Here is a 17,997-nt window from a genome sequence, read left to right on the forward strand (position 1 = left end):
ACAAGAGGAAATAATGCAGCTGAGAGACGAGGTAAACGGGAGATGTGTGAGGCGGCTGCCGGCGGAACCGGCAGACTGTTTTACAGCAAGCTTTCATTTTATAAGAGAAGCACCCTCTAAAATAACGATACAAAGTATAGTACGGCAAATACATAAACCAGTAACAGAGTCATTTACGTGCTATACTTTTATAGGGCTGGCAGCGCAGTGGGTCCGTGCGCACCAGCATCACCACGAACACAGGAGAAATGGCATGGTGCCGCGATGTTAGGAGGGCTGCAAGGGCATTAGATGACAGAAATTTTCAGCTCCATTATGATTTTATGGGACCACCTGCATATATGCGGTCTGTCACTGAAACACTTATTCCACACTGTATACATGTGTGTGTTTCTGAGTGTTTGTATAAAATACTCTATTAAGTATGCATGCATAAATATAGACACAGATTTTTTTAGGTGATTTTCTACATGCAGAATTGAAAAAGGAAGTTAAGTAGGCAAAAGAAGCATCCAAAAGCTAAAGTCAGGACTTGGAAGAGTTCAGAAACATGGAGCAGACAGACACTGATGTCCATTCAATATTCTTCCTCTCCTCCTCACCCAATCGCTACCCCTGCTCCGCTGGACTCAGGGCAGCCACGTGCCCACCTGCCCCCTCCATGTTTCCATCTTGCCCCCTCCCTTCCATGTTCATCTCCCCCTCCCCTGCCCTCAGGGTAACCCTTGGTGGTTTTAGCCCAGGGGGTGGTAAGCAACAGGCACTGGGTGAAACTTTGGGAAGCTCTTCAAGAGGAGAACTGGCTGGCATGTCCCTTCCAGCCAGCGACCTTCCTCCCTTCCTGCTGGGACGCAGGCTGTCTGCTGGGACGCAGCAGCCTTACTGTTTCCTCTGAACTGCGTAAGGACAAAGCCACACATCAAGGGCCACACATGGGCTGAGGGAAAGAGAAAAGGAACCCGAGTCCCAAAGGTCCCCCCAACAGCACCCCCCAGCTCTGGACATACAGCTGGCTACACAACAAAAACACAGGCTTTACTTAGTTGGCAGATCTGCCATAAATTGAGTTTTCAGGTGTATATAGGTAAACACTGTCCAAACTGTAAAAAAATGGGCAACTTAAAACTTCCTGTTAATTCACCTATAGAAAATGTAACTTGTTCAATTTCTACGGGTTCCACTACAATTACTAAACAGATGAGGGCATTCGGGCATCCACATGTTGCCACGGCATTGGGACAACATTTAAAATGGTCCAACCTACCACAGAAACCAAAATAGATGAATATGTAATCAGGCATATTTGAGTAAACTCTCACTCTCTGCCCCTAAATAGCATTTTTAAAATAAAAATAACAATATTGTGGAAGCACTTGAAGGGACTGAGTTAAGAACCAGGAAAAAGAAACACATCCCTGTATTCAATCAACATAAATAACATTTCCCGGAAGGTAAAGGTTACTGCTCAGCAGCAGTGAAGATGGAGGAGAGAAACAACTTTTGTGCACAGCTGGGACTTAAATAAAAGCAGAAGCGGCCACCTATCTGCAACGTGGACCACGTTGTGCTAGCATTTGAAGACTTGGTTCCCATTGACACACGTGCACATGAGAGGCACCATCTGGCCCGAGGCAAGGAGGCCTGGCTGCGCCAGCCACGTTCCTGAGGACATGTGATCTGAAGTAACGGAGACCTTCCCTACCATGGCAAGCCTGATGGGACTGACAGTGTCCCAGCAAAACCTCATGCCAGGAATAGCAGAGAGCTGGCCCGGACTCCCTGCCAGCCATGAGTTATCACTAAACATCCTACCTCTCGGGCTTATAGAGTTTCCACGGAATTCCTCAAGTGTCAGCCAGCCTACTTCTGCGCAAGCAAACACGTGCTGACCTTGTCACTTGGCACACTCCCGGTGAAACCAGAGAGCTGGGCCTGGTGGGAGGCCCCTGGCACTGCAGTCCTCACCTCTAAACAGAGGGACAAGTTAAGTCTTTGAAATCCATCAGCAACATGCTGCCTGAAAGAGCAGAGGCCACAAAATAATTAAATAGCCTCCCACGTGGTTCTAAATGGGGGCAGAGAAAAGGGAGGAGAAGAGAGAAGCAAAAACAGGAAGTGTCAGGGATCAACAGGGTTTTGTCTTATTCCTTGAATTCCTAAAAATGTTCCCAAAGGGACGCAAAAACACTAAACTCCCCCTCAACCGGGGCTACGAAGTTTTCCTCTCAAGAGGACATTTCTTGGTCCTTTTGCCTTGGGCTCTGCACAAGGTAACAACAGTATTATGTTTTCATTCTCCCCTGCGTCTGGTGCACTGGCTTGACGTCCAGTCACCTTCAATATTCCTATAACTGCAGTTTTGACAGAAATCAAAATTCATCGCCAAGTAATTTCTCCTGACCAAAAATCACAACAAACTTCAGAATGCTGATAAATTAAAAGTCTAATTTAGCTTCCCTATTTATCTTCTACGGGGGCAAAAAATATACAGTAACTCATAAGGGGGAAGAAGTGTTCTGCAAACATGGCTACTGTAATGATTAGGCAATTTCACATGGGGCGGGGGGGGGGGGGGGTGGTAACTGAGAACACAGCCCCCAGTGAGCTCCTCCTATCCCGGACCCAGCATTCATTGTCTCAGTTCACAGGAGACAAAAGCGAGAGAACTCATGGGACTTGGCTTCTCCAATGAGGAAACCGGTTGAGTACAATTTTTTAAAATGACACAACACATGTCTACACATTTCAAACTTTGAAATGATGGCCTCACTTCATCGGTTATTTTGACGAATTTCCAGTGGGAGATCTCAGGTACAAAAGGGAACAGTCTGCTGCCTGGGTCACAGCCTTGCATCCGTCCCGCTTGGGGGTTTGTCCGCAGATTACCCAAACTCCCCCTGATCACACAGCAGAGGCTGTTAAACCTCCTCTAGTCCTAGTGCCTTCCCTGACACACTGAAAGGAGAGTTATTTAATCACCTTCTTCCAGAAAGCCAGAGCAGCCAGAGAGCCAAGGCCCACACAGAAATAACCCCAGTCCTTGAGACCTGAGGGCCCCAAAGGGAAGTGTCTTCGCACATGGCACCCAAACACCTGTGCAGGCCACTTTTCCCAAGAGGACAACCAGATTCCTAAAGCGAAGACAGAGATTTACTTTCTAACTGCTACACGGAAATACGGCACTGGCTCAGGGACGGGGCACGATGTTTCTTTACTGTCTTTGACTTCCAGGTTTATAATTTCAGAGATCAATGATAAGAACAGCCTCAAAGTGAGCAATCAGAAATTTATCCTGGTAGAGTAACTGCCACCCAAGCAGCTACTCTCTACACTCACCCAGCACAGAGCCAGATGAAATCTGCCGGGGGAAAAAAACCAGGCAGATTGAGTAGATACCAAGAGAAATGGCGCCCTGGCCCACAAAAGGGGTTCTCCAGCTCAGGCAAAAATTCCAAGTGTAAGTAAATTAACACATCCCACCAGAATAACGTCCATGACATCTACAGAAAGATGACATAGAAGGAACTGGATGATTCAGAGTCATTTAAAGATTGATTAAACATTAGACAAGTTCCAATTTCATTGTAAAAGCTGAATTTTATATGAGCTATAATGGGGACAGTCTTTTAGCAGGCTACACAGACTGGCTTAACTTCAAACCATGGATCAGAAGTTGCTAAACTTTCTGACTTCTTAGTTTGTTCCTATCTTCATTGAAGGGCTATAAAACATTTTAGTATATAATTAAAGTTCTAACAAGCAGTTAAACAGTTTCTGATGTTCAACTCCCAAATTATTGTTTTAAACCCAACATTACTGTAAAGCGTCTCTTTTTGAAAACTGCAACTAACTGTCATGAGACCATCTCACATGGTCCAGCTTTTTGTGAGAGGACTGCCAAGAACCCCATCTGAGGAGGCGGTCGTATTTCATCAGAACTAGGTGCGTCCCCATGGGGCAGTGGGAAAGGAAAGGCCCTGGGTCCTGCAGCATCAAAACGAGGGATAAAGGCCAACATGGGCAGAAAACCTGTGTGGCTTTGCTGTGGCCGTATTTTGCCATGTAAAACGCACACCCACATTTTTGTGCACATTAGACACGGCATCATTGTGCCCCTGGTATGTAATCATTACACCCATGTATAATGTGCATCATTATTTTGCCCTCAAAAATTTGGGCAAAAAGTGCACACTACACATGGTAAAATACAGTAACTATTGGCAAAAATGGCAGGTAGACATGTTGAGAAGGTGACAAAATCAGTAAAAACAGTATCTTTGTAACCCAAGGTCAACAGGGAGCTTCCAGAACAGCTGATCCAGTTGTGAGGTCCTAAGACACGACTGACCTCAACAGCCGTGAATGCCGGGCCACGCAGAGGCCACGCCTGCCACCCCACAAGCTACCCCAGGGGACCCTTCTCTGAAATTACCCTGAAGCACAGGGTGTGCCAAGGTAACCTTTAAAATTCAACAATTTCTGAGAATTTGTTGAAAGCTGATCTTAAGTTTGCTACAACTAATAATGAAATGGGTGTCAATTCCTTGGAGAACAATGTCTGTTCTTGTGAGAAACAAGGTGAAATTAGTGAGGTGGCATAGGTGTTATTTTACGAGAAATGAAATAAGTTTAATAAGTTATGGGGGTGCATTCCATCCCAATTAGATCCCATTATGTTTGTGGCTGTAATGAAGGAGCACATGCTACGGATTAGGGAGCCGTTGAACTTCCACCATCGCCCTCAAGGAGCGGGTCTCTACCCCATTATCTTCAAGTCATTTTCAGGTTAACGCCATCCCGGAATATTTGGTGCAGATTGACATGTCAATTAGTTCCTCGGAGAGGGGGATGCCATCTGGCCCCGTATGACTCCTCATTAACAGTGCATCAGAATGCAATCACCTCGTGTTTCCCACACATGCCGCAATCCCCTCCTTCAGGAATAAACTGGCTCTCGCGTCACACTTGCTGCCCTATGCCTTCTACACAGCACAGGTACACATGGTAGTTACTTCTCACAGGATGTACTTCTGAGGTATTTCCTTATTGCTTGGTTTCCGTAACTGATGCCACACCTATAAAGCTTATGACATGAATTCTCAGTCTGCCTACCAGGGAAGCAACAGAGTCCTGGAGCTGCCATACGGTGACCCAGGCAGGACTCCAAGCCTACAAGTGTCCACCAGAGGAAGCTGTTCTCCCAGCCAAAGGGAAACCTTAGAAAGACAAGACGGGGAAGTGTTTCTAGAACACGATTATAAGGCTCTGGAGAGAGCTGTGTCACTGTGAGTGGGTCGAGTCTCAAAATCCAAAAATTTGAATTCATCTCTCTACACCTCATCAATTGCAACAACTAACCGCCTTCTCCAGTCTCTCGCCTTGGAATGCAGCATGCTTTCTTCTGAAGATCAAGCAAAACCAGTGAGTGTCATCTCCTTCTACACCAAGAAGCCCCCTCCTCTTCCACACCCAGCAATCACCAAACCCTGTACACCAAGCTTCCTAAACTCCTGGGAAATGGGCCCATTTCCCTCCCACTCCACTATTACCTCTCTCTAATAGAAGCCACCACCACATCTGGCTGGGACTATTGAAGAGGCTCCTACCTGATCTCCCTGCATCCAATCCTGTATCCTCCAATTCGTTCTCCACACTGAAGGAAAGACGGTTTGTAACATCCCCATGGATGCATCCCATGGAAAGAAATAAAGGCAAAGGAAGAAGCACCAGATTTCTCATGGAAATAGCAATGGGTTATTTCAGATGGCTGTCCAGGGAAGGACTCCCTTGGGAGGTGACATGCAAGGGATGACAATGATAGAAAAAAATTAATCCCATGGAATCTGACAAGAACTTAAAGAAAGACACCTTGAGATTAGAAGCCATACCATTTTAATTTTTTATAACTTCAATGAGGACATTTTTTTCATTACTTTCAGGGAGAAGAAAGGAGAGAGAGAAACATCAATGCAAGCGAGAAAAGCATCGATTGCCTGTCTCCCATAGGTGCTTTGACAAGAAAGAAAACCACAACCCAGGTATGTGCCCTGACCGGGAATCGAACCCGTGACCCTTCAGACATGGATGACACTCCAACCACTGAGCCACACTGGCCAGGGCAGAAGCCACATTTTAGCCCCCATGGCCTCTGGCACAATGCCTAGTCCAAAACACACTCATTCAGTCTTCCATTCATTTACCAACTCACTCAGTCCTTCAACAAAGGTCATAGAAGATTTATAGGATGTCAAGCACGGTGGTAGACAGTAATAATATATGATATAAAATAATAAATGTCTGTTGCTCGATTGGAAGAATTAATGTGAGTTTGAATACTTAAATTCCACAATATTTGACAGATTTTGTCCTACAAAATGGCAACTTCATGTGATTCATAGGTGATGTTTTACTTCTGAAGGTAAGTACAAACTATTGGGAGGTAAATAACATGTTGGAAACTCGATTTTTCAAGTCCTTTGTAAGTGTTCACTTAAATAGCGTTACAAGATATTAGTAATTTGAGTTGCAAAGGGGTCTTGCCTCTGGGTTATAGAATAATTTTTAGGAATTCTTTGTTAATCTTGTTCCATTTAATGCTAATGACTAAAATAAATAAAACTGCATATTATTTTAAAAATCTATATACTTCAGACCCTTCTCCCAAGTTATACACAGTTTATAATATACATGTACTGATATATATTTGAATTCCTTCCATTTACCTCTCTCTCTATATATATATAGAGAGAGAGAATATATATATTTATATATATATAAACTTACCTCTTTAATTGTTTTTTAGATTTTATTTATTTATGTTTAGACAGGGGAAGGGAAGGAGAGAGTGAGAGAAACACTGATCAGTTGCCCTTCACACGCCCCCAACTGGGGACCCAGCCCTCAACCCAGGCATGTTCCTGATGGGGATGGAACCAGTGACCTTCTGGTTTGCAGGTCAGTGTTCAATCCACTGAGCCACACCAGCCAGGGCTGCATAAACATATTTTTTAATAAGTGTACCACATTCAAGAGATTTCCTGATCTCTTGAATCAGGAGGTAATTACCATCAGGTGGTAAAATGATGACATTATTTATTTTGATGGAGAATTGGAGTATGTCCGGTTCTCAGTTTACGCTAAGTTGGGGAGATATATTCTGCTTACAACAGAGTCTAACTTTTATATCTCACTAATTCAGGAGGCAATCACAAGGAAGAAAACTAACCAAGGTTGTAATGACCTGGACATTACCATTCCACACTACTTGAAATCCAAGGCAAAGTATCTCTGGTGCCCTGGAGACAAAGGCTCCAATGAGAGAACCTGAGAACACCTAACTGTCTCAGAAAACCCCCTCTAACCAGGAAATATTCATCTGAATTGTCCAGTACCTGGGCCCAAGATATAAACCGAAAACAAAGCTAATTACCCTTTTAAGAACCTGACATCAAATGATTTGAGGGAAAATTATGATAAGTAATACCACACAACAAAAATGCAAACAGTGCTTTCTCTTCCCATTTGTTCTTCTTTGAACAAACATGTGTTCTCTTAGCCAGGGATTGAGGATGAAGAATCTGGAAACATCCTTTGTGGTTTAGGGATGAATGAAGGCAAAGGGGCCATCATTAGTCTCAGCTCCCAGGCATGGGAAGTTAGAGGAGGTCACAGCTGCGGTTCCTAGAAAAGCTGAAATAGCCCCAGATCCTGCTCACTTATTGCACAGCTTGGGAGCGGAACCGATTCTTCTCAACACCATCCAAAACATCAACAGATGTGCAAAAAGTAATTTCTCCTGACCTCAACAATGAACAAAACACCTTTATCACTAAGCATGCCTTTTTATATGAAATTATACATTACTAAATGTTTCCACATACCTAGTCTTTAGGCTCCAAAGAAATCTGAGTGGAAGCAAAGCGCACATTGCCATTTTGCAAAAGAAGAAATGGAGGCTCAGTGCCTTGATGGGACTTGTCTACAGTTCTGTGGGTAAGAAGTACTGACTCCAAAAGCAGAAATCCTGGTCTTCTAATTCACAATCCAGTGATACTTTTTTTCCTTTTTCTTTTAGCGAGTTGTTTATAGTAACTGAGCAATCCCATTGCACACAGCCTGGGTTTAAAAGTCAACAGTCGTGTTCAATTCTACTGCACTGTGCGCTCTGTTCTGGAAGGACCTCGGGAAGAGCCTGGTCGCGTGCCAGCAGGCGCGTTTGATGCAGTCTGCTTCTCCTTTTAAGGCATTTTGAATTAAAGAGAGCCTTCAACACCATCTCTCGCTGTGCCACTCACAACCAAATCCTCTCCCTGAAAGCACCGATGGGGTGTAGTTGCAGACTATTTTAATCTATTTTTGAAAGTCAAATAAACTTAAACTGAACAAATATGTTCCCCTGCAAATATGTTCTTCCCAAATTTCAGTCAAAGTTGTTCAGTAATTAGGCATTTTCCCTAGAGTATTGTGAACCAAATAGTGTTCTGGGCCAAAAACAAGAAAAGCATTAATAAACAAAGGCTCAAATGAAGCCAATCAAGTAGTAAAAATGTTCTGCCTCATTTCATCGAATGAGATGCAGAAAGAAAATGCTCAGAGTGAGAATTAAAGTATGTTCGAGGTTGTCTATGTGAATTCTCTCACTAAAATCTTGTAGGAAAATAAACCTCCCATCTCAAGAACTTAAAAAAACTCACATAAGCAAAAGATATATTTTAATAAAATTAAGGACTTTAATGATTTACTCCCATAACATTATTAAACTGGAGAACTTTATTATCCTCAGAGGAAAATATAAATAATACAGAGAGAATTCTATCACTGCATTTCATTCAAGGTGTCAAACCTTCTAGATTCCAGCAAACTTCTTTAAAATTAAGAACATTTCTCCTTCCTAGGGCATGTTAATCAAATCATATCAAACATATAGACAGCCTACGCAGAACAGTCTTCCAGAAATCTTCAGCCACTGGGGATACATTTGTACTGGAGGAGGTAGTGGGAAGAGAAAGGAAAAGCTGGGAAGATCATCGCACCCTCAGCAAAACCGACCGTCTTTGCACTTTATTGCGGCAGCCGCGGCCCCTCGCCCTAAAGGGGGACCACCACACAGAGCTCTGCCACAGAATGCCAGGAAACTAAAGGATCACTCATTCTGTCTACTTCTGCAGCTTTTCCAAACAGTCCATACCCCAGAGTCCACCTCTGAATTTTGGCATTAGAATTCTCCTGCTTTGAGTCACTGTAGCTATTACAGTTTCACATGGGCTCATTATACATTTGAATATTAATTTTCTTTTTAAAACTCAATGCCCTTAAGCCAAAAGTGTATAAGATAGGGGAATGGCATATTAGTTTCCTATGTAACAAATTATTGCTATTACGAATTACCAGAAACATAGTGGCTTAAAACAACTCAAATGTATCCCTTGCATTTCTGGAGGTCAGAAATCTGACATGCTTTTCCCTGTGTTTCCTTGCTTTTTCCAGCTTCTAGGGCTTTTCATTCTTGCATCTCTTGGCATGTGTCATCCCTTTCACCTTCACATTCTACAGTACAGCATCTTCAAATCTCCCTGCCCCTTGGTCTTCACACCCACTTCCTCTCTCCACGTGTGGTAGACATCCCCTTGCATCCATCTAGGAAGACTCTTGTGATTACATTCAGAACCCGCCTGGACACCCAGGCCTATCTCCCATCTCAAGGCTCTTAGTCACATCTGCAAAGTTACTTTTGCCACATCAGGTGCTCCAGGGATGACAAAGGGACACCTCAGGACCACTCTTCTGCCTACTGCAGACATCTGTTTACCTCTCAATATCGATCACTCCAAACCATTTCCTAAGCGCCTTCATAATGAATACACCCTTTCCAAGATGCCTTCGTAGCAATCAGCTTTTAGAAACCTCCTGTTAGCTTACATTCTGCTCAAGCTTAAACCTTTACTCTGTGCATTAGGAAACCTTGGAGAAAACGGGATGGCATCCCTGAAGTTCCTTCATTCTGCCAACAGAGATGCTGGCAAGTTTAAGGTCAGATTCCACAAAATATTTTCTCCCACGCCCAAGACATGCTTCTGTAACAGCAGCCAAAGCCCAACTACAGATTGGTCCTATTGAGTAATTTTTATATGTCATGTTTAAAAAAAATAAAGTTCACTAATTTACCATCAGCCCATGCCATTAAGGAACTGACCAAAGACATTACAGTCAGGGAACGAGGAAAATGTAAGCATCTGACTCTGGTCCTGGGGTATTCTGGGTGCCAAATAAATAATGGGACACTTAAGCTCAGACTCTTGGCTATTTTCAAGGGATTGCTGAGCTAGTTAACATCATATTTGTAATTAACGTCAGCAGAAATAAATTTTTCCAGGTTTAATTTTCAATTACTTCAGCGAAAGTCAGATGAAGCAACCACTTGGCATGTCTCACGGGCTGTGGAAACCCCGCAGCCCCCAGCTCGCTGCTATAGGAAGGCGACAGCGGGGAAGACACTGGAGAGTCTAGGGCTGCTCCCTCCGCTGCTCAGGCTGGCAGACAAGCTGTCCCCACAGCCCCCTACTGACCAGCGTCTGAATGTCACTGCCAACCCCACAAATCTCCTCTCTCTGCATCACCTCCAGCACAGTCTTTCCATCTCTGCCTTTATTCTATCATCACAAATGTCCCTTCCTGCACCTCAGGTTGCTCCGCTCGTCCTTGGTGATATGTTGTTCTATAGCCATGACCTCTAGTTTCTGGAACAAGCGGTCCACCTCTGCTGCAAGGTCAGTTCTGGAAGGCAGGGGACATACACTCTCTCAGAGTACCCATTTCATCCCGAAGTTCCTGGAGCAAAGCTGTCAGAGGCAGAGTCCGACCCTTGCCACCAGCTCGTACGTGGAGGCTAAGTTATGCAATAATTGGCATTAGCTTAGGACACAACTCATGGAGATTAAATAAGGAAAGTACACATTAGTTGTGAGAATATAATAGCTGCTTAAAAGATTAGTCCCCCTCATACCAAGTGTTTTATCTAACTCTATGGTCTCTAATGTCTAATGAGGTAGTGCTGCTGTCGATGACGATAATAATAACAACACATACATAGCATGCACCAGGCACCGTTCTGTGTGCTTTACTGTATTAACTCATACGCTGCTTTATGGAGCCCTTAAAAAAACACTAAAAGATCAGTATGTTCATCTACATTTTACAGATACAAAAACTCAGCACAAAGAGGTTAACTTATCTGCCCAATGTCACAAGGCTAGTAAGTGACAGAGTCAGGTCCAGACAATCGGTGTCCAGAATCCCTGCTTTTAACCGCAATCCCAACCACTTCTTTATCTAGCACACTTAGCATCGGCATATAAAAGCATTCTAGAAGTTTAAGTAATGGCATGAAATATAAGCGGTATGTAAAGACCTGAAAGAACACAAAATGTACCAGATCAGTGTGTAAGAAAAATTATAGATATATAGATTTATAGTCATCCCTCTTATGCAAGATTAGAAATACAAAACTATTTATAAGTGCCTCAATACAAAGTTTTAAGCTTTATAAGTGAAAAAATGTTCCTCTGTGAATTATATTCACCTACATGCATACATTTATAATGGGGTTCTTTAACTAATGCAATACTCATAAAAACATTTAAAATCTTGTTCATATATTTAAACTATGGATTAAACACTGTTCAGAAAAACACATTATTTTTTTTTAATGCCAGGTGTGACTGCTTGCAGATCCCTAGCCCTAGTGCCGATTTAAGAAACCCTAGCCTTGCCCAGTGGAGATGCCCAGCTCTAAACAGCAGAACAACAGACCATCTCCAAACAGCGATACACCGGGATGAAGGCAGCAAACGAGAAGGTGCAAACTCACCCTGTGGAACTTCAGAGGGCCCTGCCCTACTTAATTTCTGTTTCCTACTTAATTTCACTCTTGAGTCAGCCTCTTCCAATTCGAGGGTGAAGCGGACTCCCCTAGAATCCAGGACCACAGGGCAGCTTTCCTGCATATTCAGGGGACAGACACCACTTCTCCTCCTGCCTGGCCAGTCCCTGAGAGGTCCCCTGCTGGCTGTACACTTACAGCCCCAGCCAGGGGAACAGCAGCCACAAGGCTATAGGACACCTCTCCCTCCTCCCACACACTCCACAAACAAGTCCCTCCTTCCTGCCCCCCATCCAAAGGACAGACATCGAAAACTCAGTGTCCCCACACAGCACGTTGAGACCCATGCACTGTGCATCATAGGTGCAAGGATACAATTTTCAGAACCCACCAGACCATCGTGCAAAAGAAAATTGGACACAAGCTTCATTGAAAGTTGATAGAGGGCAGCTTGTGTGACGGTAAGAGTACGTGGAAACTGTTACTGAGATCTTGAAATAAGCATGAAAAATACATGTTTAATATGATCACAGCAACAGGGAGCTGAGCAGAAAACGGGAGAACGTGCAATGTTGCCAATTAATCCCAGACCAACTAAGAACTACACAAACTGAGGTGCTTTCAGCACTAACAAATCGCAGATACGTCTTATCCCCCCGGCCAGGCCTGAGTGCAATGTGGCTAACCCAATGATAACCCAAGAATAGCAGCTACTTTTCAGACTCAACTCCTCAGCAGCAACTGATAAGGCAGAGAGGAGAAGAAAATATTTTAATGGCAGTATAAAAAGCTGAAGATAAATTAATCATGGGATTTTAATTTCTTGATCTCAAAAAAAAAACAGTATGCTAAAAATCCAGCTGTGTTTACCAGTGCAGAGGCCACAGTGAACCCCACTTTTCCATCAGAGGCATGGGGGAGGCACCTTGCAGATGAACCAGTGACAGGAATTCTGTTCTCCCATTAATCCATCTGCTCCTTTCTTAACCGCGGTTACTTGAGATTTGTGATTTCAATATGAAGGCAATCTCTTCTTATTCCAGCAAACCTAGTACTCATTCAGTTGATGCAATGTAACTGGACAAATCTATGGAACACGTACTATGTGTAAAGCATCGTGTAACACAGTGCAGAGGGTACAGGGCTGGACTCAACCTCAACTCTGCCTATAAGAAAGTGCACACACACCACCACATACACACATGCATACATTCATGTATACATATCACATACACGCAAACACATTCCCATATATATATACACACTAAGACACATTATACAGGTACCTGTGTATCATACACAGGTACACATAAAATACCACCCATCAACACAAAGATATATACACCACACAAAATATTCACACACTGCATGCATGCATAAACACACTTACATGCTATATAAACATGTGTGTAGACACAGTTTCACACATAGGTGTGTGTGCACATGTTCACATGTGCCACACATCATTGCACATGTGTGTGCAAACATATACACATCCCCATGTGTATATAGATAAACGCGTGGACACCTACACATACCATACACATGCACAGAAACACACAGATGTGCATGCCTACACATATACACATGCATACACATACCATACACCCAACTAATTCAGCCACGAAGAGCAAGAGCTGTCTTGTTAATGACACAAAGAACTGAAAAGGTTCTGGAGAACTTTCACTCAGGGTCACACTTAGACTCTCCAGAAAAGCTGAGACTCCTCCTGTCGCCGTTTCTGCACTCTCACAGCGATCCGTCCACACCTTCAGTCGTGTGGGTGACGTGCTTCAGGCAAATCTGCAAAATGTAGAACACTGTCTGCACTTCAGTGGGAATATAAGCATCATTTGCACCCCACCGAGGGAAGCCAGTGCAAAGAGGCATGGCGGTTTGCACAGTCTCCCACTCATTAATCAACAGCTGGCCGATCCCTAAGACTAGTCTCATCCAAGCATCCTGGAGCCCCAGGCAGGGAAGGGTGCCCAGCGGCAGCTGTGGCCATACAACTGGAGCAGAGTGACCACGAGCAGACCTGGAGCGTCAGTGAAGTGCCAGCTCCTGGGACACACCGGAAGCCCTGGGAGGCATTTGCCAACCACAGATGTACAGACACTGTACTCCATGGGCACACCCATTAGACTCTGAATCTGCATCATATCCCAAAGGGGGTGAAATAGTTACCACGGAGCTGAAAAGAATCTCTAAGCTGTACCAAATCCTGGTATTCTCTGGGAGAAAGTAGAGAAAAACGTCCGTGTGGACACCGAATTCCCTTCACTACCATCATACCAGTTCCTGATTATTTCTTCCCAGTCACGTTAACACATCCATGACTTTATGGTCAAGAAAAAGTACACTGTATTCTTTAAAAAAAGAAAATCCCAAAGCTATGTGAATGGGGGAAGAAAAAGCCTATTATTGTTGCCACCACTCAAATGAAAAACAAATTCTGTGATGTCTGTTGATAATCACATTTTTTTCAAAATACAGTGAGAGTCCATTTAAATGCTGCCCAGCCTGTGTCCTAAACGTCCATGCAGAAGGAAAAGCTTTGAGTGGCATCGTCCCCCACCACCCAGAGTGAAGGCCCAGGCCCAGCGGCATCAGCTTCATCAGGGAGCACGCCAGAGATGCAGAATCTCGGGCCCCAACCTGGAACTACTGGCGTAGGATGTGTGTGCGCTTTTACAGAACCCCCAGGTGCTACGTGTGTACCTTTAGGTAGGCGAAGCACTGACATAAAGACCCAAGTGCAATCAAGACAAAAAAAAAGCTACTTCTTGTAGTTCACTCTTCTAACTGTGGACTATAATATCAGTAATTAATGAAGCTAAAGATGACTGAAATTCCTTGTCTAACAGAATGGATTTCATTCCCAAAGTAATCTGTGAAATGATCAGCTTTTGTGCACCACTGAAGTTTACAAAGGTTATTCTCCCAGCTAGTTATGAAGAAAATGTCACAAAAACAATCTAGTGGCTGCACCCTACTAAGAGCTGACTGCCTCCAATCTGGTTTCCTGTAACCATAGCAACTCAAATCTGCATCCTCAGAACACACACACACACACACACACACACACACACACACAGCAAACCAATACGGAGGAGCTTCTCCCTTCTGGACATGGTTTATGGTAGCAACAGGTGAGAAAGGTCAAGATAAGCAAGATTTTCATCATCCCATGAAAAAGAAACATAAGCAGTAACTACGGCAACCGGACAAAAACTTCAAAAATGACTTGAAATTTACAAAGGACAGAGCAACTCTATTTCATTCACACACACACCAAAATAATAATAATAATTATAGGCAAATCCACTGAAACGTGTCCCAGAAATAACTGAATTTGCAGGAGACAATAACACACACCTTCTACTCGGGCACCATCACGGATTGTTTGATTTGCTGGGGAAGTGTTAAATTATGTTTTTACAGTTGGGTTACCTAAGTGTGACTCAATTGAAACCTAGATTTTCAGGTATTCTGAAGAGAAGATGGGACCTTACTTGCCTCAGCTAATTCCTTAGGAGAAAGGCCTATTCTTTGGAAGGCAAGTTAACTCATGAAGGTCAGTAGGGTGGTATCTCACCAATTTTCAAGACTTAAGAAATTCATGGGGCTACTTCTAAAATATCTAATGTTCACCTAAGAAAGATGAATGGTCAGGGATACTGCCTGTTATACATTTGTTCCATTGGCCTTCTCTAGGTTTCCAATGTTACAATCAATCTAAAGTTACACCTTATTCACAAGGAGAAGATAAAGGAGGAAAACTGTAACTACTAATGCCAACCTCCTCGCAGCCTAGAGCCATGCACCCAGCTCCCCTGCCACAGCCACTCCCCCGGTATTTCTGCAGATTCTCCTGTTTATCAATTTGATGCCCTCTCCCTCGCTTTCAGATCAGAAATCACTTACTCCCTGTTCAGACCAGCTTGTGCTCTGCCTGATGCTTAATAGATACCTGCAGGAGAAAATGACCACTCTGCTTAAAAAAAGAGAGAAGACACTGAATCACAACAGAAGGGAGTAAACAAAAAATCTTACACAACTCTCAATGATACTTTTATAGCCCAGAATGACATGTTTATCGCTGATCTATTCTCCTCGTTCCACACCAGGACAGAAAGTATTTTTAAGGCTTGAAAAGTAAAGCCTCATTTGGGGGCATCTGCTCCTCGAATTACACTCTTAGGGTTACACTAACAACTCTGGCATATTATAAAGTCACAAATATCGTCTTGAGCTCTATTCTTCCCAGTGTATTAATGTGAGTCTGTGCCCTGGTTTATGTGTTTGTGTTGGGTTTTCCTTCCTTCCCTGTAAAACATGTCGCTGCTGACCCTCACCCTGTTACTAAGCACTGGCCGAGCCTCTGTGCAAGTAAAAGCTGACGTTGTTTGCGGAGACCCCTGGGTTGTGGCTTTTGTTTAAGTGAGTGGCCCACTTTCAACTAAAATCTAAAAAGAATTTTGAAACATTTTCAAAAGTAAATGTTTGCATTCCACTTGTGCATAGCACACTGTTGATAGATTAACCAAAAGAAAAAAGGGAATTTTAAGTTCAATTCTGTTTTATTATGTGGCATTCAAAGAGGACAAGACCCCCAAACTTTCGGTTGCTCAGCTCCAGGTCTACAAAGTGAGAAAAAGCTTTCCACCTCCGAAATGCAAAAACAACTTGGGCTGGCTGCTGTAACCATTCCAGCATCATTTTAAGTCAGTGCTAATGCTCTAATTTGCTTGTTTATTTGCTCTAACCACATAATTAATGCTGAAAGAAGCCTTTTAGGGGTTTGCCACTGAGCACTCCACGTCTGCGTGGAAGGAAAAATGCCTTAGATATGTTTCCAATCGCCGTGCATGTACTGAAGCCAAGAACTAGCACAGCAGAACTATGGACTATAGCAAAACCCCATTAAGTGCTAATGCCTAGGGCTGTGCTAGGACCAGCACGGGTGGGCTTGTTAGGCCTGTAACTCTCAGATTGTGCCCTAGTGCATGCTGTCCCATCACCACTACCTTCTGATACATCATCTGTCACATCTATAACCTCACCCCTTCCTTTGCTATCACGGTATGTTTCTGAATAATTCCAATGCATTTCCCTGATTGAAACCCACTTTAATCATCCTAGACAATGTGCTTCTGCAACCATTCTCACAGCACATAGAGCAACCAAAAGTTCAGACCTTTATGAAAAAAAGTGCTAGAGAAAAGTTCTCAGAATATAAGTTTGTGAGAGAGGTTGGCAGAAAAATATCCAAGCACTATGGGAGCCCACGAATGGTACCATGAAGAGGCCCATCACCGCAGCCTAGCATCAGCCTTTATTCACCCCCACATTGTAACCTGCAATAGGAGGACTGTGGTCTAAATGCTGTGACCTTTCTCCTACAAATCATTCACTCATTCATCTGTTCATTCAATATTTTTTGAGCACCTATTATACGCCAGGCACTGTTGTAGGAGCTAAAGATACAATAAACAAAGCGGGCTCTCCATCCCCCTAGGGCCTACCCTCTAGGAAAGAGACATCAACCAAACAGACAAATAAACCTACACAGGGCGCCAGTGGTTTGGGACAGAGCAGGACAAAGAAGCAGAAGAAGTAGGTGGGATAAGCTCTGAGGGAAAAAGAGCCAGAGGGACTTGGCCAGTGAAGGTGGAAAGGGGAAGCATATGGTAGGCCTCACGTATGGCCTTGGGCCCCTCTAGACACCCTGGACTTATGTTATGTCATATTTTATACTATCTCAGCAGATGATCAAGGTCAACATCACCAGTGATGAGTCTCGTTGAAGGCATGTGCCCTTGACACAATGTGGAAAGGACACTTTACCTCTTTGTGTTCTTCCTCCCCAAGACCAGTAACTGCACTCCAGTCATGAAGAAAAAACATCAGACACACCGATATTGAGACACATTGTAAATAACTGGCCAGCACTTCTGAAACCTTCCAAGGTCGTCAAAACAAGGGAAGTCTAAGAAACTGTCACAGTTACAATTGGCCTAAGGAGAAATGACAACTAAATGGAATGTGGTATTCTGGATGGAGTCCCAGAACAGAGAAAGGACATAGGGAAATACTGAGGAAGTCCAAATAAGGTA

At 43.6% G+C, this 17,997-nt stretch overlaps 1 protein-coding gene across 5 annotated transcripts in view; it reads right to left on the reverse strand.

Moving 5' to 3' along the window:
• The window catches only part of SEMA5A (semaphorin 5A), a 451,159-nt gene that overhangs the window by 406,551 nt on the left and 26,611 nt on the right, over positions 1-17,997 (reverse strand). Inside the window, exon 1 of one of the 5 annotated variants that reach the window (XM_045186257.3) lies at positions 7,881-8,085. The exons of the other annotated variants lie outside the window; for them this stretch is intronic. The gene's annotated coding sequence lies outside the window, so the exon portion shown is untranslated. Of the gene's footprint in view, positions 1-7,880; positions 8,086-17,997 lie in introns of those variants that run through there. 5 annotated transcript variants of the gene reach the window in all.

The sequence above is a fragment of the Desmodus rotundus genome, chromosome 1 (assembly GCF_022682495.2).
Source record: "Desmodus rotundus isolate HL8 chromosome 1, HLdesRot8A.1, whole genome shotgun sequence".
NCBI classification, from domain to species: domain Eukaryota; kingdom Metazoa; phylum Chordata; class Mammalia; order Chiroptera; family Phyllostomidae; genus Desmodus; species Desmodus rotundus.